This window comes from Lepisma saccharinum, chromosome 13, assembly GCF_977018435.1.
Source record: "Lepisma saccharinum chromosome 13, izLepSacc3.1, whole genome shotgun sequence".
NCBI lineage: Eukaryota > Metazoa > Arthropoda > Insecta > Zygentoma > Lepismatidae > Lepisma > Lepisma saccharinum.
The window spans coordinates 13,565,751-13,589,362 of record NC_139241.1 but is presented as its reverse complement, the minus strand read 5'-3'; the positions used below and the strand labels follow the sequence as shown (position 1 = coordinate 13,589,362).

At 37.6% G+C, this 23,612-nt stretch overlaps 1 protein-coding gene across 3 annotated transcripts in view; it reads right to left on the bottom strand.

Annotated features, from left to right (window-relative positions):
* Positions 1-23,612, bottom strand: part of LOC145997181 (solute carrier family 35 member F3) — a 242,637-nt gene that overhangs the window by 205,821 nt on the left and 13,204 nt on the right. The window lies entirely within an intron of this gene.

The window sequence follows — 23,612 nt, the reverse complement described above, 5'->3', positions numbered from 1 at the left end:
AAATTGAAGCAAGCGATTTTGAAGATCACCAGAAGCTTAAAACATTTTGATAGAGATATAGTCACTATTAGATATGGATTAAAAGATATGGCTAAACAGATAAATAAATCACTTGATGCAGTAGAAGGAAAACTTGAACAAATTCGATCATTAGAGAATTTTCATTTCGCTGAATTAATGAATGTGTCACAAAATTTACAGTATAAAGGATTGTTAGAACAAATGAGAATGATGTTACTTCATAAAATAGTGTTAAATCAGGTAATAGAACAGGAATATAAAGAAATTCAGAATGCATGTTTTCATAATACTTTACCCCTGACTTCTATTAGACCGCCAACTTTAAGAGAAGATTTAATGAATATAATAGAGAAAATTTCTAAGAAAGGTTTTACCTTAGCCATTCCACTTAACAAACTAAGTCAATATTATAGCTTACCAATAACGCAGTGTATTTTCTCAGATACAAACGTAGTTTTTCATGTTAAAGTACCTATAATCAAATTAGGAGAAAGAGTGTTATTAGAACGATTTCAAACTGTACCCTATCGATGGCATAATTCGACATGTATATTATTACATTCCACAAGTTACGCAGCCACTACAAGTACGAGTGTTAGAATGTTGTCAGGAACCTTCCTTTCAACATGTAATCCTCACACAGATAAGTTATGTTATTTACCCCGCTATGGACACGATGCTGTAATAGGCACAGGTTGCCCACAGAAGATAAGAGAAGGAGCTACTATAGAAGAGTTAGCAAAAGTTTGTACATTTCAATGCACTCAAGGAAATCCTATAGTTATCACTGAAATATCGCCAGACAAATATGTGATAACAAATGCTTTAGATGAAATTGAAGTAGAATGTAACGGAAACAAGCGTAAATTTCCTACTCATGGCAATCAGCCAGGAGCTAGTGAGTTAAATTTGCCTTGTACATGTTCTGCTAAGATTAGCGATGATGTATTCATCCCTCAAACTTTTCCATGTTCAGACAATGCTGAATCAAACTTTCAGATATCTAGAGTTATCCCCGCAAGTTGGTCTCACATACCTACATTAAAGGTCACAGATATGAAAACGAAACAAGAAATGTTAGAATTCAAATCATTTCAAGACTGTTTAGATAGCAATTGGACACAGAAATTACCTCATATCTATATTAAACCTACAACTGAAAATCAATCTGTTAACGACAGAAAAGAATTGTTAGATGAAGTTGAAAATATGGTTACAGATATAGGAAGTGAATTAATACCTTCAGATACCACAGATAATTTAGTATTTTATCTTTGGAATGGAATAATTAGCATTCTATTATTATGGTGTATTTTTAAATTAAATCGCACTAATCGATTAGTACAAAATGTTGCTATACCTATGAGTGCTATACCAGTAAGTCAAGTAGAAGCTCATGCTTGTGAACTAACAACTATCGAAGAAATTGCTGTTTACATATGTGTAGTCATAGCATTTTTAGTCATCATAGTTACAGTTTATTTGATATGGATGACGACTTGTAAAGAGATTAGAGAATTCAGGGATAGTGCCTTAAGAAGAGCAAATGTAAGATCAAGTCTAGATGAAACAAAAATAAGATTTCATAGTCCAAATTTTGAAGGAAGGCCTAGTTGTGTATCATTTGAAGCTAGTGCTAATCCTACAATGGAACCACAATATGCTACATTAAATAGAACACCTTCATCCTGACTATCTACATTTGTATTTCTTATGAGTTTTTCATTATTGTCAGCTTTACAAATACCTAATTATATAAATTCAGGATTGCAAATAGAAGAGTTAAGCTCTCCTATATATTATGAAACATCTTTGCCTATTATATATGAAATAACCATTTCAATACCACAACCACATGTAATTGATTGGGAGAATATAATTTCACGCGTTGGTAATCATACCTTTAACGCTGATCCTCTTACATATGGTTGGCAATATTTTAGAATTGAAAAAGTGCATGTTAAAACACTTTTTGTAGATAGAAAAGGTTATAACATTATAAGAAGTAAAATTTATGATTCACCAGCTTTATCATGGTTAAACTTCAAAACATTATCAGTATGTACGAATGAAAATTTGATGTTATTAATAAATTCTTGTCAACAAAAAGTCATAAATCCAAAGTTAATATCATTTGCTAAGCTTCAGCAAGATTTGTTAGATGTACAACAAAAGTTTGTAAAGACTAATCATTCTATAAGTATAGATGTTACTAATTTAGGACAATTCTACAATGTACCTTTAGCTGAATGTGTAATATCAAAAAGCAAAGTACTGTTTGCTATAAAAATTCCAATTATTTCAAACCAAAGACACTTACGTAGTTTTTCTGTAAAACAAATCTACTTCAGAAAACAAACAGAAATTTGTAGTGTGTATAATGAAGATATAAACATAGCTTATGATGATAACTCTCAGAGTTTATTAACAACTGAATGTGATATTGTTAAAGATACTTTATGTTTCGTTCACCCGAAACATGGATTTTTGAGTAACTTTGAGAGCTGTATAATAGCTACTATAACCAAGAAGGTGCATGAGATGTATATGTATTGCAATATGACCTGCACCAAGAATAACAATGATCTAGAATTCTATAAATTTAACGTTTCTACCCAAGCTTTTGTTGGAAACAAAGAGTATAATCGTACTTTACGCATTGTATGCAAAGATATTGAAATTAATTTTCAAGTAGAATTTCAATATGGTGTTACCTTAATTCATTTAGGTTGCTCATGTTATATTAAGTATGATGAAAGACTTCATATTAGAAGTACTTTTCCTTGTATATTACCTACAGATACTACCGCTAGTATAAGTCGTTTAATTCCATTAACATGGATAGATATAAATAACAAGAATTTAACCATACCTTACTTATGCCATAAAGAGGAATGTCACATAAACTTAAAAGATACGAGATATGAAATATCTATTATTTTATGGTTAACAGTATTAACTTTACAGACATATCTACTCATATTTTATATAATATGGAAAGTGTATATAAACACATGCGAGTGTAAGAGACCACGGTCTCATAATAGAAGGTTAAGAGTAAGAAATATGAATATTTCAAGACCATTACCTTCCCCGCCTGTCATTCGCTATGAATCTGACAGAAGTTATGAAGAACCAATTCATGTAGTAAATCAAGTAGATCCAAATGAATCAGAGTATATCACTGTTGAACAAGCCAATAGGCTACATAATGTGTAAATCTTAAAGACATTATATTGTCAAGTGTGTAACAGTATAACACCATGTTATAAAGTTATATGAAGTATACATATATACTAATATATTGTGTGTATATTCCTTTGTATAGGAATGGAACAAGTCACTATATTAATTAACTAGTGAAATTTCACAAGGACTCAACAAAGTGAAATAAACTATACAGTGTAGTGCTACGATTTAATCGTTCTAACACAAACAATTTCTCAAAGTGTTAACTACAGACGTAAGTGAACTTATAAGAAAATATAGTGAAACCAGAACTGAGTGATAAAGAAAGAAAATAGTGTAGACATTTCTTTTTACACATGAACATATATGAAAATAATGTTACGAATATCTTACGTATTTTAATCAAGCTAGTATAATCATCAATTACTTATGTAATCCAATGTAATCAGTATAATCATTTAATTATACATTAATCAACTATTTCCTTCATATATATATATTAATCTTTTACTATTAACATATCACGCAAGGTGAAAGGTATTTTAATAACACATGACGTGTTGTCATATATTTCGAAGTAATAGAGTTTAATTACTTTATGTTTTTGTTTAGTTTTTCGCAATTGTGCAATTGGTAAGGTTGAGTAATGATAGTTATTTCTCGTTGAAGGAAAAGAAATAACGAAATCATGAGTATTCCAGGCATAGACCCTCAAGCTCTTATACAGCTTATGTTAGCTGAAAATGATCCATATGTCAAGTGGCATATAAACAAACAAGTAAGAAATGCTAAGAATCGAAGAGAACACAAATTGTTCACAGCATATATAATGCAAAATCCAATTTTTGTACTGGACAAATTTGTTCGATACGCCTACGATAGAGCAAACATTTTCTATCGATATGGAGAAATCGAACCAATTTGTCAACCTTTTAAGACAAACTTAAAAGAGTTTATGTGTTTTGCCTTAAGTAAATGTAAAAGGACACGAGAACAGAATTTGTTACATCAACATGTTCTCAAGTGTATATTCAGAGTAATAGAAGAGTATCACGAAATTCTTGTACCAAAAGAATCTAGTGTGTTTAATAGCTTTACTTTGTTATGTACGGAAGAAAAACCCTTCCCTACATTGATAGCCTATTCTCATGTATCAGAAACAGAGTCTAAGCCCAGTCTGCTTAGAGCTCTTCTTACAGAAAACAGCGTAAGGATCTCATTAGATCCCTTTGATCCTTGTCATTCAAGGAAAAACATGTATGATGCTATGGAATTAGTATCACTTAGTTTCTTAGTCAGATTATATTCCTGAATATGATAAATTTTTAAGGTCTAGCATATTTTTAATCAATTTTGTTTTCATTTGTATCATTAGTCACATATTTTAGGTATAGAATGTTTCCATATATATATTCATCATTCCAATCTATATGTTGGATTGATTATGTAATTTTTGTTCAGGTTATAGAACCGAGTATACGAATATGCAGCACTTTATTTGTAAGCTCCAGTGAAGTTAGCTTCTCAGCACACATTGTAACATCTACAATATAATCCAATACAATCTTCATAAGTAATGATATTAATTATCCATTTGTTTGTGATAAAGTCTGAAAGAAACTCCAGGAACAAGTATAGAAGCTATTGCAGCATAAAGCCTTGTAAATGCCAACGAAACAGATTTTATTTTCCTTATGACGCCTGTTAAGTGTCAGAAGTTTATGCATGATAAAACCCTTTGTAGAAATACCTTTTCTTTACCCAGGTGTTAACCCAGAAGCACCAGAGAAAATGAAACATCGGGAGATATTTCAATCTCAGGTGGAGGGTATTGTCACATCTAGAATTTCTAGTCACATCTAGTATTTCAGTCGCCCACCAGAATCGAACTCAGTACTTTATTTCGATTACCATATTCCTTTAACCATAACTTTCCTCTATGTTTTGCATTGCCCAGCAATGGTAAGTTTTTAAGAGGCTTAGAAGAGCTACTTCGACAAGGAAAATACTTGCTATTCAACTTGGCAAGAAGCCACAACAGGATACAGTTTATCTCAGATGTCAGAGGTCTGCCCGCATTTGGTTGATAATCGACATTGTTTGTCTTCCGGAGGGAAGCACGCTGTGTCAAGGGTTATCCCAGCCAAGCCGCAGAAAGGCATAATGAGCTTCCTGTTTGTTTGTAGAGTTGATGAGATCACTCTATTCACGCTCGTGTGAATGACTAAATTACCATGATTTCCTTATCCAACTTTCCAAAGCCCAAAGCACCAACAATACCAACTTTCCATATATGGTAATTCCTTAGACAAATGTTATTTCTTAGGTTTTAACATAGATCAGAGTTCAAAGAATAAGACGTCAGTCAGAGGACGCCAGTAGGTAACCCCACCCAGTGACAAGCCTTTTTCAATGGTATAAAAGCTTAGGTTTTGCCTAAAAGAGTAGTACGAGAGTCAGTCAGAGAGTTCAGAGAGATTCCAGAGAGAGAGTCGAGAGTCGAATCCAGTTCAGTTCTCAGTTCTCAAACCCTTAGTACAAGTCTGAGCCATGAAGCCAACTTCACTAGAAGCCTAGCCGCAAGGTAATGTATGTGTTTCTATATATTGTATACTAGTAGGCCTAACGAGCCCATGTAACTTGAATGTTCATCGCTAAAAGGAAAAGGAGATTCGATCAAGCTGATCGATATGTACTATTCAAACCATCACTCATGGCGAGTGAATACCTTAAAGTCTGTATAAAGACCAATATTGTAACATTTAACCAAAGAATATATGTTTATTAAGTTTATCTCTGTGTTTCTCTTTTATTTATCTTGATTTCAGAAGGAAATGCATGCGAGTTCCTTTCCAACAGTCATAGTCATAGAAATAGTGTCTGAGTTATATTGTTAGATGGTAAAGGTGAATGCCTATTGCTTTAAGTTCTTAACTCTTAGAAGTTAAGTGGTGGAACCCCCATATAAATTGCCCTTTTCTCTTTGTATCTTGTACTCTTCTGCCGGGAGTACAGATGAGAAAAGAGTGTACAGCCCAAGAACCTAGTTCTGTGTCAGGTGAGCGCAGTGGCTGTGAGATCCCTGGTGAGCCCCGGCAAACATATGTTTCACGGACTCTGAGGGTAGCCTAGTGGTAGACTTGGAGGTCTATGGTTCGAGTCAGGGTTCGTGACAATAGAACGATTTAATGGATTTTCTCTTCCATTTTGATGTTTTTCTTCCATCAGCCTTTTGCCGGCAACTTTATTTTTAATCATACCTTCGCAGAGCGTGGCTGTGCAAAAGTTGTGTCGAAACTGGATCCAGTGTGACCACATGGTTAGGCAGCAATTAGGGCTCGAGAGAGTTCAACCAAAGAGTGCGTGAGAAAACGGGAGGAACACTCGGCTGCAGACCACAAACAAAAGAACCTACGGCCACAAGCCTTCGCGCATCTTCCTCTCCATCCGTTCAGGGCCTACCCGATGGCGCAGTGATAGCGTCGTCGTCTTGTAATCAAGGGATCCCGGGTTCGTTACCCGGTGGAGGCACATAGTGGTTCGTATCCCACTTTAAACTGTAGGTCCAGTCCCTATTAGCCTTAATGTGCATAAAGTGGACTCAAAACAACAAATCAATCAATCAATCAACCTCCATCCATTCAGCTCCGCCCATAGTGAAGCTTGCTCCACTCTACACCTCCCCTCCACGCGCGAGTACAATGGACGAAACCTCCGAAGGTTATTTTGCCTGTGGTTCCGCTATAACAGCCGTTTGCAGCAGCGCGCACTGCTTTGCTTCACCCACTCGCTTCCTTCCCTTCTCTACCGTTATGTGCGGTCTTCCTGCACAAGTTCCACAGACAGAGAGTCGACATTTGGGCATAAGTAAACTGGTGCCAAGGTAAATATGGGTTCCCGCACACCACGTGACAATGTTTACCATGCAGTGTTGCTATGTCCATGCGGAATTTTCCCCCCCTCGTTATCCTGATTCCCACGCAGTAGGGAAGGATTGTTTTACATGCTGGCGATATTCTATGACCACCAGAACGATAATTACTCCCAGTCTACTTGTTCTGCAGAAAAATCTGCTTACAAATCGAGGAAACTTCAAGTAAGAACAAGAAGTTTCAGTAAATACACTGTAAGTGGGCTAAAGAGGGTAAGGAAGGGTTTGAGCAACAAAATATAAACTATTATTTTTTTATAATATCTTAAGCCATCCGTGCACTATGAAATGAACCTGGAACACCAGGTTGAATTCCACTCGTGAAGGAAGTGACGTCAGAGCACACGTCATTTTCTTCCATACATTCAAGGTTAACGTTCAAGAATTCCTAAGTAAAGTATTTCAAAGCAGACAGTTGAGGAAGCTGAGCACTTGTTATTGGAATCGAGTACCGTAAAAAGTACCGAGATGCAGAATGTGTGTTTTTTTCTGTGGTGAATACAGAGCGACGCTTAAAGTGTACACGTGGCTGGGAGAAAAAATAGAAGAACATCGCAACATTCTTGTCGGTACTTATTTAATTGCGAATACATGACAAAGAATAATACGATGCTAATTACGCCGTGGAGCATTTGGGTAGACGTTAGAGGAACGGATCTGTAGTAAAGATGGCAGGCCTGTTGTAGGTTCGATTCCCTCCACTTGAAGACGAGAGAAAAGGTGCTCTCACGGAACATAGTGTTTGAATAAGTATAGTTTAAAGCACTAAACAAGGGATAGTGTTCAAATATCATTGGATGCTAATGTAGAACCATTGTTCTAACATTCAGAGAATAACATTCCCGTTTCAATTGTTATATAGATTATTTACATGTGATGTATAGTTCAGGAAATATAGCCATACGAAATTAAGTCCCATGTTTTTGAATCACGTTGTACATTGATTTGATATTTGTTATTTAGCGTCGCTTTCTTTCTGATTTTGGCTAATCGCGTCGATGAGGATGAGTGGTGATATGATGACATTGATGAAGAAACACAAAGAACAACCATCCCCAGGCCGGGATACGAACCTGAGACCCTTGGTGTCGTAGCTCGCTGTGCTAAAACAGTTTCTCTTCTTGTGTCTAAGATTAGATTAAATTTAAATCACCGATAACATACAACACATTTCTTTCAAGTTTCTGGAAATATTATTTTGGGAGGAATTGTCATTTTTGTTGTGGTTAATCTACATATTTACTACTTTTAATTATTGTACGCACTGCCATCTTTCGGTAGAATTTGAAATCGTTGTCAAATTACCCTTTCATTATGTACAAGTGCAATTTCAAGAACGTTGTTCAACACCTTCCAATTTTGGTTTTGTTGGATCTGGAACGCTATGTTTCAATGAAAATTGAATTGTGTGCGGACGAATTTAGAGGAACTGGTTGACCCTCTGAGAAATTAGAAACTTGAGTTCCAATCTTTTCGTGTTGATTGTAGCATAGGGAAATAGAACTTGTTATTCCTAATCTTCCCATAAAATATGGACGTCACTTTTTTGCATTACGTCTGCTACAACGACGGACAGCGAAACGAGAATATACATTGTGATTAAAAAAGATGGACTCAATTTCATACAGCTATATTTCCTGAACTATTCCATCGTATATGAATGATCCACATAACATTTGAAAGAGGAGGTCCCAAAGTTTGAAATACCACCGCTAGAGCGATCACCTAGTGCACAGTTGTGTAGTAGCGTCAGTGATGTGCGTCTAAGTGTAAACAACGATAGTCTTCTTTCTACACGTAGACAATTTTATACACGTAAATGACGTAATCTATGTAAACAACATGGCGAAATGTTATAACTTATGAAATGGCGAAGTGGAATTAAATGAAAATTATTCTGCGTATCAGTTGCTGATGTGTGAGGAGAACTTTTCATACTATTTCTACCAAATTCGAACAATTTCTCACCTAGAATAAACCTAACATAGGAAATATTCTAGTGTTTTATGGGGAAAAGACTAATGTTGCCTTATGACTGCCATCTGTCATTTTTTTGCATACTATTTATCTTCTTCCATAGTTGATAATAGAAGAGAAGAGAAATTTTGTTCTAAATAGTATTCTTTTCAGTTCGTTAGGAACCAATATAGTTGAAAATGTCACTTTCTTCTCATGAAACCCTTGAAAATTAATTTTAATGCACTTTAGATTGTCTACGTAGTCTATGTAAACTACAACCCAATGTAATCTACGCGTATTTTACGTGTAGACAACGCATGTAGACGTAAACTTATAGTCTACGGCACATCACTGTGTGCAGTGTAAGATTTTTTTTGCGTTTGTGAGTTTATTAAAACTGAGTTTGCGACTGCAGTGCAGCGTGCGTTTGGTCTTCGTTTCAACATTGGACCTCCAACAACGAAAAGCACTTGTTGTTGGAATCCCCAATTTGATTTCTCGATTACAGCACTGTCGACTCTTGCGGCGTTCGCCCCACATGCTGGCAAGGGAAGCGGGGAATGCGCCACAGACCAACCAGACAACAGCGGTGGTGCCGAAAGTTACGTGGCGGGAAGAAGTACTACGTGAACTTCTTCTACAGGCTGCTGCGTTTCTTATTGGTCGCGCGTACCGCTCCCACTTCCCTTGCCAGCATGTAGGCCGCGCGTCGTAACACTAGACAAGAGCTATGGTACATTACGGAGACACTAGTGTATATGTTACAAGTGTGATTAATATACTAACTGTACAATTATCCTTGAGTGTTTCAATACCAATCTGTACTAAGCAAATTACCAAGCATTCAACATCTATAAACCTCCTCCAGGTGGAAGGTTAGTTGGGTCTCCACCATGTTTAATTCCCTCATCATGGAGATAATATCTACTAAATGTGGTTATTGTATCCAGCTAGAATTTTATTCCATAAGTATTGCCATTTCATCCCTCGCTAAGTAGGAAATCAACAATTTAGAGCCTTCCCATCCCCTTCTTGTGGGGAGGGGGAGGGAATGACAGTCATCTTGAGACTCGACAATATTTGAATTAGAGCATCATCAGTGGTTTCAGTCAATAGCCGGAATTCCAACTACAAATGATTTATTGATTTATTTTACTTCGCTTTTTGTGCCACTTTTGGCTAATTGCGAGGATGGGGATAAGAGATGATAAGATGAAATTGATGAATGGAAACTCACAGAATGTCACAGGCCACTCATGCCCAGTCCGGGATTCGAACTTACAACCCTTTCGTCGTAGCGTACACCACTATGCAATGGTGATCGACCCAACCACAAATGAATAAGCACTCGTACTACTAAAATATCATAATAATAAATGGATATTAAATAACAATGGTAATTATTATTGGTCATTTCATGCCAACTGACCAGATGGTCCCCACCTCACCATCTCAGATTTTGATGAAATTTTGTACAGGAAATGGTCTGAGGCCTAAATGAAATTATGCAAAATTTTAGCTCAGTATCTCCTATACTTTGCCCAAAATGCCCCCACCTTGAGAGACATCACCGGAAACACGGTGCTGGCAACGTTACCAGAAGGCATGTTTAGCTGCCTCCTGTGCAACCATAAATGATCTCAGAGGTCCAAAAATGACATCTCTTATACAACGTTTTGAGTAGATTTCAAAAATGAAGTCAATTTGACTCCATACTCCGTAGTTTTCTTGCAAATGTTGGCTAAAAATAGAAAAAATTCACGGTGACATCTGGCTCAACAAACTTCACTGCCTTACAGCCTGGAAAATAACGAGTCTACAGTTGCTGTATTTTGCAGTTTGATTTAGAGTTACATAGAGAGTACTAGATTAAAAGCACAAGTTTTTCAATTTATTAATGTCCAACTTATTAAGGTGGAAAGATTGACCGGAAACTGAAAAAACACAAAAACCGCCATGTTTGAAGCTCTGGATGAACATGATGGCAGTTAAATATTGTCCTTTAAATGAGTTTCACTGAAAAGAGCAAAGCAAAATACCTTAATGAGCAAAAATTCATCATGGTGACCCCCCCCCCCATTTTCTCAAAATAGAACACCTTGAAGTTTGACAATATTTGTTCATTTCGGAGAACTATGTTCATTTTTTGAAAGCCCTCCTACGTTATCTAATACAGTAGAGCAACTGTTAGCTAAACTTTTATGGACAAACAATAGTTTGAATTTAAAAAATGAAGCGACTTTGAGTGTTATGCATGTTTTCTGAGATATGAGAAGTCTAAAATGTGGAATTTGTAACCAGTCGTTATATTACACACAAGTAAGCTGTGTTTACACACAGACGTTCAGCCTCATGCAAGAAGGACCATTAAGAGTTCAACCGAATCGAACAAGATCGTTTAACAGATAAAACATGTAAAAGATTTGAAGAAAGTCGTTTCAGCGGACGGACATCCCAACTGAATTCGAAAAGGCCGTTTCAGCGGACGGACATCCCAACGGAATTCGAAAGGGCCGTTTCAGCGGACGGACATCCCAACGGAATTCGAAAGGGCCGTTTCAGCGGACGGACATCCCAACGGAGTTCGAAAAGGCCGTTTCAGCGGACGGACATCCCAACGGAGTTCGAAAGAGCCGTTTCAGCGGACGGATATCCCAACGGAGTTCGAAAAGGCCGTTTCAGCGGACGGACATCCCAACGGAGTTCGAAAAGGCCGTTTCAGCGGAGGGACATCCCAACGAAACTCGAAAGGGCCGTTTCAGCGGACGGACATTCCAACGGAGTTCGAAAAGGCCGTTTCAGCGGAGGGACATCCCAACGAAACTCGAAAGGGCCGTTTCAGCGGACGGACATCCCAACGGAGTTCGAAAAGGCCGTTTCAGCGGAGGGACATCCCAACGAAACTCGAAAGGGCCGTTTCAGCGGACGGACATTCCAACGGAGTTCGAAAAAGCCGTTTCAGCGGACGGACATTCCAACGGAATTCGAAAAGGCCGTTTCAGCGGACGGACATCCCAACCGGATTGGAAAAGGATCTGAAGTTTAAATTTTATGTTGGTAATTATCCTGTCTCGAGTTAATTTATTGCATTCACAGTGTTTGATATACATTAGATAAATTACATTCGTCCACTACGTTAATGTTTCTTTTTCTTTTTTAGTAGACTTATTGGATCCATATATGTTGGAATGAAACAGGTCAGAGTTCTTAGCTCTTATGGAAGAATCAAGGTAGCTAGGTGTATATTTTGCTTTGAGGGGGAAGAATTGAAAGGTTTTTTCATCTCATAAAAATAGCGTCTAAATGTTGCTAAATAACTGTGACACTTTCGAAATCAAAAATATTCATTTTTATAACTCAACTTTCCAGGTTCTAGGAATTTCGCGAAAGTAGTAGCAATAAAGTAACGTATTCCCCTGTGCTTTGCACCTTGCCATGAAGGCGTATACGGGGTGTGGAGTTAGGGACCAACACTTTCGTGATCACGGCCGAAGTTGGGGGTGATGTGATCACCACCACGCCCATGACCGCCTATATCCCCCAGAGTCTCCTCCAGGTATACGACGCTGGGTGGAGCAGCTTGAACAGGTGGGAAAAAAATCCCGGTTCTCCCCTGCCGGGGATCGAACCCGGGTCTGTTGCACGATAGTTACACGCCCTAATGCTTTTTATTTTATCTTTTACAAAAGGAATACCCCTAAGCGATAGTTTCTCGTTTTTTCTAAATTCTCAGTATATCTCATTAACAAAAACACAAATATCCATCTCTTGCCCAGGATTAGATTGATTGATTGATTAGGTGTCATTAAGTCCACTTTATGCACAGTAAGGCTAATCGGGACTGGACCTACAGTTTAAAGTGGGATCCGAACCATTATGTGTAACCAGGATTTGAACCCGGGACTCTACTTTTAACTATTCTTTTTTTTTTAGATGAATAAAGGAAAGCCCCTAAGCGGAAGCTTTCCCGATCACACTTCATTCACTCATGTCATTTCACTCAAATTTCTATTTCAGAACTTTTCAGGACAAACAATCACAAACATCCATGTCCGATCCGGGATTCGAACCCGGGACCCCTGGCGTCGTAGGGCGATGTGCTAACCACTCTGCAACGGGGGCCGATACGGAGGTCGACGTAATGAATTAGCTACCGCGGCCCCGCAAAAATAGTCTTAAATTGTAAATTTTAATAAAACTGAAAAATCTGACGGGCAAGTATCTGCTGCCAGCCGGCAAGTTAAGACTGTGTAATAGGTGTTACGAATACTTGTTTGAAGGTCACATCTTACTTGGCAGATAATGCTACACTCAGTAAGAGTGGTGACGTGGAAACGGACAGGTGTGATTTGAAGCAAATATGCAACTCGGGTTTTAATTTTTGTGTGGGTACCTGCGGATGACAAAGACTCGCCTTAGACGGAAACATTTCCTTTAACATTCTTGCTACGTAAATGCTTGTACAAATCTAAGAGTTGATAGTACTTTACACGGAAGCATTACCTTTAACACTCTTGCTACGTAAATGCTTGTACAAATCTTAGACTTGATAGTACTTTACACGGAAACATTACCTTTAACATTCTTGCTACGTAAATGCTTGTAAAAATCTTAGAGTTGATAGTACTTTACACGGAAGCATTACCTTTAACAGTCTTGCTACGTAAATGCTTGTACAAATCTTACAGTTGATAGTACTTTACACGGAAGCATTACCTTTAACAGTCTTGCTACGTAAATGCTTGTACAAATCTTAGAGTTGATAGTACTTTACACGGAAGCATTACCTTCAACAGTCTTGCTACGTAAATGCTTGTACAAATCTTAGACTTGATAGTAGTTTACACGGAAGCATTACCTTTAACATTCTTGCTACGTAAATGCTTGTACAAATCTTAGAGTTGATAGTACTTTACAAGGAAGCATTACCTTTAACACTCTTGCTCCGTAAATGCTTGTACAAATCTTAGAGTTGATAGTACTTTACACGGAAACATTACCTTTAACATTCTTCCTACGTAAATGCTTGTACAAATCTTAGAGTTGATAGTACTTTACACGGAAACATTACCTTTAACATTCTTGCTACGTAAATGCTTGTACAAATTTTAGACTTGATAGTACTTTACACGGAAACATTACCTTTAACATTCTTGCTACGTAAATGCTTGTACAAATCTTAGAGTTGATAGTACTTTACACGGAAACATTACCTTTAACATTCTTGCTACTTAAATGCATGTACAAATCTTAGAGTTGATAGTACTTTACACGGAAGCATTACCTTTAACATTCTTGCTACGTAAATGCTTGTACAAATCTTAGAGTTGATAGTACTTTACACGGAAGCATTACCTTTAACATTCTTGCTACGTAAATGCTTGTACAAATCTTAGAGTTGATAGTACTTTACACGGAAGCATTACCTTTAACACTCTTGCTACGTAAATGCTTGTACAAATCTTAGAGTTGATAGTACTTTACACGGAAGCATTACCTTTAACAGTCTTGCTACGTAAATGCTTGTAAAATCTTAGAGTTGATGGTACATTACACGGAAGCATTACCTTTAACATTCTTCCTACGTAAATGCTTGTACAAATCTTAGAGTTGATAGTACTTTACACGGAAACATCACATTTAACATTCTTTCTACGTAAATGCTTGTACAAATCTTAGAGTTGATAGTACTTTACACGGAAGCATTACATTTAACATTCTTTCTACGTAAATGCTTGTACAAATCTTAGAGTTGATAGTACTTTACACGGAAGCATTACCTTTAACACTCTTGCTACGTAAATGCTTGTAAAATCTTAGAGTTGATAGTACTTTACACGGAAACATTACCTTTAATATTCTTGTTACTTAAATGTTTGTACAAATATTACAGTTGATAGTACTTTACACGGAAGCATTACATTTTACATTCTTTCTACGTAAATGCTTGTACAAATCTAAGAGTTGATAGTACTTTACACGGAAGCATTACCTTTAACACTCTTGCTACGTAAATGCTTGTAAAATCTTAGAGTTGATGGTACATTACACGGAAGCATTACCTTTAACACTCTTGCTACGTAAATGCTTGTAAAATCTTAGAGTTGATAGTACTTTACACGGAAGCATTACCTTTAACATTCTTGTTACGTAAATGCTTGTACAAATCTTAGAGTTGATAGTACTTTACACGGAAGCATTACCTTTAACACTCTTGCTACGTAAATGCTTGTACAAATCTTAGAGTTGATAGTACTTTACAAGGAAGCATTACCTTTAACACTCTTGCTACGTAAATGCTTGTAAAATCTTAGAGTTGATAGTACTTTACACGGAAGCATTACCTTTAACATTCTTGTTACGTAAATGCTTGTACAAATCTTAGAGTTGATAGTACTTTACACGGAAGCATTACCTTTAACACTCTTGCTACGTAAATGCTTGTACAAATCTTAGAGTTGATAGTACTTTACAAGGAAGCATTACCTTTAACACTCTTGCTACGTAAATGCTTGTACAAATCTTAGAGTTGATAGTACTTTACACGGAAGCATTACCATTAACACTCTTGCTACGTAAATGCTTGTAAAATCTTAGAGTTGATAGTACTTTACACGGAAGCATTACCTTTAACATTCTTGTTACGTAAATGCTTGTACAAATCTTAGAGTTGATAGTACTTTACACGGAAACATTACCTTTAACATTCTTGCTACGTAAATGCTTGTACAAATCTTAGACTTGATAGTAGTTTACACGGAAGCATTACCTTTAACACTCTTGCTACGTAAATGCTTGTAAAATCTTAGAGTTGATAGTACTTTACACGGAAGCATTACCTTTAACATTCTTGTTACGTAAATGCTTGTACAAATCTTAGAGTTGATAGTACTTTACACGCAAGCATTACCTTTAACAGTCTTGCTACGTAAATGCTTGTAAAATCTTAGAGTTGATGGTACATTACACGGAAGCATTACCTTTAACATTCTTCCTACGTAAATGCTTGTACAAATCTTAGAGTTGATAGTACTTTACACGGAAACATTACATTTAACATTCTTTCTACGTAAATGCTTGTACAAATCTTAGAGTTGATAGTACTTTACACGGAAGCATTACCATTCACACTCTTGCTACGTAAATGCTTGTAAAATCTTAGAGTTGATAGTACTTTACACGGAAGCATTACCTTTAACATTCTTGTTACGTAAATGCTTGTACAAATCTTAGAGTTGATAGTACTTTACACGGAAGCATTACCTTTAACACTCTTGCTACGTAAATGCTTGTAAAATCTTAGAGTTGATAGTACTTTACACGGAAGCATTCCATGGAACATTTTGGTTAGCTTTTGCGATTACAATGTATAATACAGGGTGTCCTTTAATTATCTTTACAACTTTAGACTTGAATAACTTGAAAACTATACCAGATAATGACAAACGGTTTTCAACATGTGACAAGAAAACTCACAAAGTTTCTTTATTTTCCAGGTGACGCAGATTTGACGAAAAATGTGGATGCCACAGGAAAGAGCTCAGTGTGTAGCCTGGTTTATAGAGACGAAGTCCGATACCCAAGTGCAACGAAACATTCGGACACATGATAAACTAAATATGCTGACCAAGGCAGTAATTTATATTATTAAAAATATAAACTAAACGTAACGTTTCAACCTTCTAGCAAGGTCTTCTTCAGACTCTGTATCAAGTACAAAAGTAACAAGATACAAAAACAGGGCCTTATATATACACAAACATTACTCCCTCCAGACTATTTAGAAAGTTGTTTGGAACTTTCTAGAAGGTGACTTTCACTTTCACCATCTTTACTTTCACCTCAAAGGCTAAACTCAATTACTTCCATATAGAATGTGGTTGGACTTTTAATCTCATGATCTTTTTCCTTCATTTTTCTTCCTTCTCCTCTCCTCTTTCTCTCTTGTCCTTTCCACTCTTTCTAACATCTTCTTCCATTCTTTGTTTAACTTCAGTCCCCCATTCCAGTTCATTGTGTCTTCTTCACCTTTCATCTCTATTTCCTTGGCTTCCTTCCATTTTCTCACTAGCATTCTCTTCTCCCTTCCTATCTGCTTAGCCTCATCCCACTCTATGTCGTGTCCTGTTTCTCTCGTGTGTTTAAATATTGCATTTCTCTCTCTCTTAAGTCGTACATCATCCCTATGTTGTTTCAACCTGTCTTTCAGCCTTTTCTTCGTTTCTCCTATGTACACACTCTGACATTCTTTACATTTCACTTCGTAGATAATCCCTTCCTCTTCCTCTTCTCTGTTTTCCTTATTCTTGTTAGCATTCCTCGCTATTCCTAAGATGCTTCTCCCTCCCTTCCTGTAAGTTTTAATTCCCGCTTTCCTAAGCACTTTGCATATCTTTTCCGTGGTCCTCCCCATACTCCTTATTCCAAACCATCTCTCTTTTTCTTTCTCTTCCAATTCTTCCCTGCCAGTTTTCTTCCTTCTTCTGTTTATGTCCAGTCTATCCTGCTTCTCATAGCCATTCTTTTCCAGCTGTTTCCATAGGCTATTTATTTTGCCTTCTTTTTCACATTCTTTCATGCATATTTTCTTGATTCTGTCCTCCATATTCTTTATAAAATTTATTTTTGTCACCTCACCTACATCACTTCTTTTGTGGCAGAATACCCCTGCTGCACACTTTTTCTGATGCCAAACGGTTTCAATTTCATGTCCTCTATTCCTTTTCATCAATATATCTAGAAAGCTTAACCTGTTTTCTTCTTCTATTTCAAGTTCCAATAATATCCCTCTTTCTTCATCTTGAATTTCTTTGGCAAAAATGTCAAGCTGCCTCTTCGTTCCCTTCCATATGCCAAAACAGTCGTCTACATATCTGCAAAACAGAATTATTTTGTCACCTCCCTTTTCTATCACTTTCTTTTCCCATTCATTCATAACCAATTCAGCCAATGCTGGGCTTAGACTGGAACCTATATTTAGTCCTTCACTCATTAACATTATTTTATCTCCCATTATACTGTAACCGTTATTCCAAATGGTTTCCAGAGCCTTGACTACCCTTTCACTATCCCACTATTCCACTTACAGGAAGGGAGGGAGAAGCATCTTAGGAATAGCGAGGAATGCTAACAAGAATAAGGAAAACAGAGAAGAGGAAGAGGAAGGGATTATCTACGAAGTGAAATGTAAAGAATGTCAGAGTGTGTACATAGGAGAAACGAAGAAAAGGCTGAAAGACAGGTTGAAACAACATAGGGATGATGTACGACTTAAGAGAGAGAGAAATGCAATATTTAAACACACGAGAGAAACAGGACACGACATAGAGTGGGATGAGGCTAAGCAGATAGGAAGGGAGAAGAGAATGCTAGTGAGAAAATGGAAGGAAGCCAAGGAAATAGAGATGAAAGGTGAAGAAGACACAATGAACTGGAATGGGGGACTGAAGTTAAACAAAGAATGGAAGAAGATGTTAGAAAGAGTGGAAAGGACAAGAGAGAAAGAGGAGAGGAGAAGGAAGAAAAATGAAGGAAAAAGATCATGAGATTAAAAGTCCAACCACATTCTATATGGAAGTAATTGAGTTTAGCCTTTGAGGTGAAAGTAAAGATGGTGAAAGTGAAAGTCACCTTCTAGAAAGTTCCAAACAACTTTCTAAATAGTCTGGAGGGAGTAATGTTTGTGTATATATAAGGCCCTGTTTTTGTATCTTGTTACTTTTGTACTTGATACAGAGTCTGAAGAAGACCTTGCTAGAAGGTTGAAACGTTACGTTTAGTTTATATTTTTAATAAAATAAATTACTGCCTTGGTCAGCATATTTAGTTTATCATAATCATGGAAACAAGGCTTAATGGTGTTATAATTCGGACACAGTATGGAAGAGAACCACCGTCCCGACCCACCATTCGGGCTTGGCATATGTCATTCATGTAAACGGGTAGTGTTCTCCATAAACAGGGAGCGGGTCGGCTATCTGTTTCAGACGACAAAATGGACAGGGTGCGGCAGGCGTTTGCAAGTAGTCCGACAAAATCAGTGCGTCGGCGGCTAGAGAGTTGGCAATGCCACGAGCAACAGTGCACAAAGTCTTGCATAAGAGGTTACGTCTGTATGCCTGCAAGGTGCAGCTACTTCAGGCACTAAAGCCTACGGACAAATCTCTATAAACCAGGCTACACACTGAGCTTTTTCCTGTGGCGTCCACATTTTGCGACAAATCTGCGTCACCTGGAAAATAATAATAAAAAACTTTATGAGTTTTCTCGTCACATGTTGAAAAGCGTTTGTCATTATCTAGTATAGTTTTCAAGCTATTGAAGTCTAAAGTTGTAAAGATAATTTATGGACACCCTGTATATTGTGGACAGAGAAGGAGACCTTGAAATACGAATACAGCTGCTGAAATGTCTTTGCTGATAATGAAAAGTGACATTGGCTTGGAGGAAGTCGTGGCTGATCGAGGATTTGCGTTGGTGGAGTGTAGGGAATAAGTGTTGCCAGTTAGAGAGAGTTGCGTTCTGGAAGTGAGGAGGTAACAGGAGAGGAGAGAGGTCTTCTTCCAGTCGCAGTGACGTGCACTGAGGAGTAGCTAGTCTAGCAGAGATAGATCAATCAATCTCACATCTCGAATTATATTCAAATCACAATATTTATTGTCTTGTTAAAGCCACCACAGCTCATACGCAACACTTTCTTTTCCACGCGCTTCTCGTCCATCGGTGTTCTCCGCGGGCAAAGCTGGCTGGATACCCTAGCTCGCTCTTCTTCAGCCAGGCCAGTTTCCAGGTAGAAACGGCTGCAATGGTTGAAAGCCCAGGCTTTCAGGTCCCCCAGTCTATCTCCTATAGGACAGATAGGGGATTGGTTTCTCATAGATTTTTTGTAAATCCTGTAAAGAACTCAGGGTAAAATTTTCTGCAGTACTTATGTTCTCTGTATTTGCACAACCTTTTACACGTTGTACAATATGTGCGTATGTATAATATGGGATGTAGTTTTATTATTTATGAAATGGGAACGTGTTATGTGCAGACAATAATGTTATGCTTTCTTTCTTTTTTTCTTTTTCAAATATGGAATATATAATGATTAAATTACAAATATGTGCTCAGGCTCTCTCTGACTCTCGTTTTAGTAGTGTTTTATTAAAATATACTACTCTTGGTCTCTAACAGTCATAAATACGGATGTATTTATTTGGGCAAGAGAACGCGTGTTCATATTGTTGTTGGTTTGGTTTATTTTACTTCGCTTTTCTGCCACATTTGGTTATCGCGAAAATGAGGATTGAGTGATAATATGATGAAATTGGTTAAGGGACCTCATATGAACAATCCAGGCCAGGATTCGAACCCGTGATGAGTGCACATCCTTGTCCTATGTGTTGCAGTGAATAATGAAATAATTTAGAATAAAAAATGTATCTCAGAACTCAAAAAGTCAAATGAATATCATTGAAGAAACTACAAAAAAGTGTGTTGTGTTTTGTTACCTGTCACCAAATCAACAAAGCGTGGGGGAGTGGTTATCACAGCGCGCTATGACACCAGGATTTCCGGGTTCGAACTCCGACCCAGGCATTGCGTTCCCTGTGCTCGTCCCTTCATCAATTTCATCGTATCTTCGCAATTAACCAAATGTGACAAAAAAGCGACGCTAAGTAACTAAAATGAAATCAAATCATTGATTGATTGCTCAATTTGGTTTATTTTACTTCGCTTTTCCGCCACCTTTGGTACAACAAAATTGATGAAGGGACACACACAAAGAACACAAATGGCCAATCCGAGATTCGAACCCAGGATCTCTGGCTTAGAGTCAAATCAAATAGTTGTTTATTTTCGAATGTGGGTGCGGGTTACGTGTACTTTTTTCTAGTACTCATTCATAATTTTGCAATCTTTTTCTGTTCTTGACATTCTTCTTTTTTGTAGGAATACTGGCACTAAAGGGAGGAGGGGTGTGACCCACACCAACCCCCCCCTTGAGCACGCCACTGACTGCTACCCCAAGTGTCGACGTCACCGCACGTCACTGTCCAGTCGGCATTCGGATCCCTATGGTCTGGGTCAGAAATTAAAGCGAGTGTCTCTACCTCCATATCTCCGTACTGCCAATTAGACAGATGCGGGTTCTTGGCGCGTTTTCTTTTTCCCGTAACGCCTAATGCAGGAGGAGTCCCTCGTGCACCTCGAGCAGAAACTTTAGGATCTTTAATAAATTCGAACCCCACCACGGACATGACTGAAACGTTATCACCTTTCATAAAACCTCCAACATTTTTCGGGAAGAAGCCCAGAACAGATCGATTATTTCTTTCTCCAATTTGAAACTATTGGAGACGCCCACAATTGGACTGATGCCAAAAAGAAAGCAATTTTACCATTAGCACTAATGGAGGTAGCTCTAGATTGGATCATAACACAGAAATCGTAATCGGATTACGCAGAGAAGACGTATGCAGATATTAAGAATAGTATGTACACGACATTTCGCGATACGTTAAACCATATCCCGCTACGATCCTTCCAACCTCGGCACTCGACCAGTTTCCGAGTTATCGCAAGAGTTTACAATTTCTGCCGCTACGCACCTAATGGCGCTGATGCCGGACCCGTCTGCTTCTATCAAAGACACTTCTGAAGCTGGTAAACTTCACGGCTGAAAAGCTTGTGATTTCAGTATTTAGGTCTTTCAAACATTTCTGTCGTTGAAGAAACAATGCATTACAATACAAATGGAATGAAGAATCTGCAAATAAGTTAACTTATGTATTCAGCATGTTCATTATTCGTGGAACAAAACAACACATTACACTTTCTGAATGCCGGTAGTTGGCTCTACATGTTCTTGTAACCAGGAGACGAGGTGAAGCCTTGGCCATTGAGAATAATCCTGCAAGGCAACAAGTTTTTCACTCTCCATAATAGACACCGCCCCCAAACACATCACGTGTCCAGGGACTGAACTATGATTTATTAGATAACGCACTTCCCTGAAGACGGAGGCAGAATCAGCCTCCGAAACGTAGGTATTTAAAGACTTAACACAGTGGTTAGAAGTCCAAAACTAAGAATGTATGAATCACCACTGATCAGCTACAAAGAAGAATGTTCTTGTTGGTTTTGCTTTGAAGAAACTATGGGGGTTCGATGGATTTTCTGAATATTCCACGAAACACGAATAAAGCTGGGCGATATATAGTGCATCATTCGATTCTTGTCACCTTTATAAGTGACACATTAGGTCAATAAGTGCCAACTACAGGATGAGGTGAATATTTGTGTTGCATTTGGAGCAAAGCATGATTTCCATATCTTTCCAAATCCATCAATAATCGATTGATTGAATGATATAACATTATTGGGTCAATCAATCAATCGGTCAATGAAGATAGCAATAGAAGATAGCTGTACCGTTTCCTGCCAAAGGAGCTCAAAAGAAAGGCAATAATAATAATAATAATAATAGTAATAATAATAAACGTAACAGATAGATTGGTGTATGCTCTGAATATCGAACGTCAATATCTTATACATGTACAAAATGGTATGTCACATTGGCGTAACCAGTAGGGGTCAGGGAGGAACATTTCCTCTGGAAAACAAATCCTGGAAATGTCTCTTGGTTCATTGTGTTGTTTGCGTGAAAAGTAAAATAAATATCGAAGTATATGTTCATTTCCCTCCCTGGGGAAGCGTTGTTTCCCCGCTCCAACATTGTTATTTGTCCTACCGGGAAATAATGATTTGTCCGCTCTCCTTGTAAAAAACTGTTTCGTTTGCATGAAAGTGTCTTAGGGTATGCAGTTAGATCTTTACACATTCTCGATCTTGGACGTAGTGGAAGTGATGTGATCAGCCACATTTATTCACCAAGTGATGTGAACCTGGGTGAGACAAACATCATTGTGCAGGAACACTGATGGAAAAAATTTCCCACCTATCTAAATTCACAAGGCGAAATTATTCTCTTACTTTTAAATGAATATACAGTAGTTGCAGAATGTGAACATTATTTTTTCGGCATGCTATGAAAACACGGGTCATTGTTGCCTAGCCAACTTTCAGTAGCAAAGTTGGATATAATTATTCGAAGTTTATTTTGGAACAAATCCCAGGTAAACAGGAGTATTCATTCATACCATACTACTTTGGAAATTAAACTACTGTTTCCAAAAGCTTTCATTTTACGGCTGTTCTTGTTTGAACTTGTATTAAGAGAGACTCGACTTTATTACTTTGTAGCAATAGTTAGCATAACTTCCAACATACACAAAACAATTAAGCATCTACTCAATAACAGCGTAAATGCACACAGATAGACATGGCAAGTCCGCTTTGCACGAGTCATGGTTGAGCGCCTCTAGCGGAGAAAAATGGAGTTTAAGCGAGAACTGAGAATCGTATTTGTATAGGCGAAAGCGCCTAGGAAACGAAAACAGCATTTATTTAGTTACGTCTCTCTGGTTCTCATACGGCGATATGTAACACTAACCCCACTTGCGAA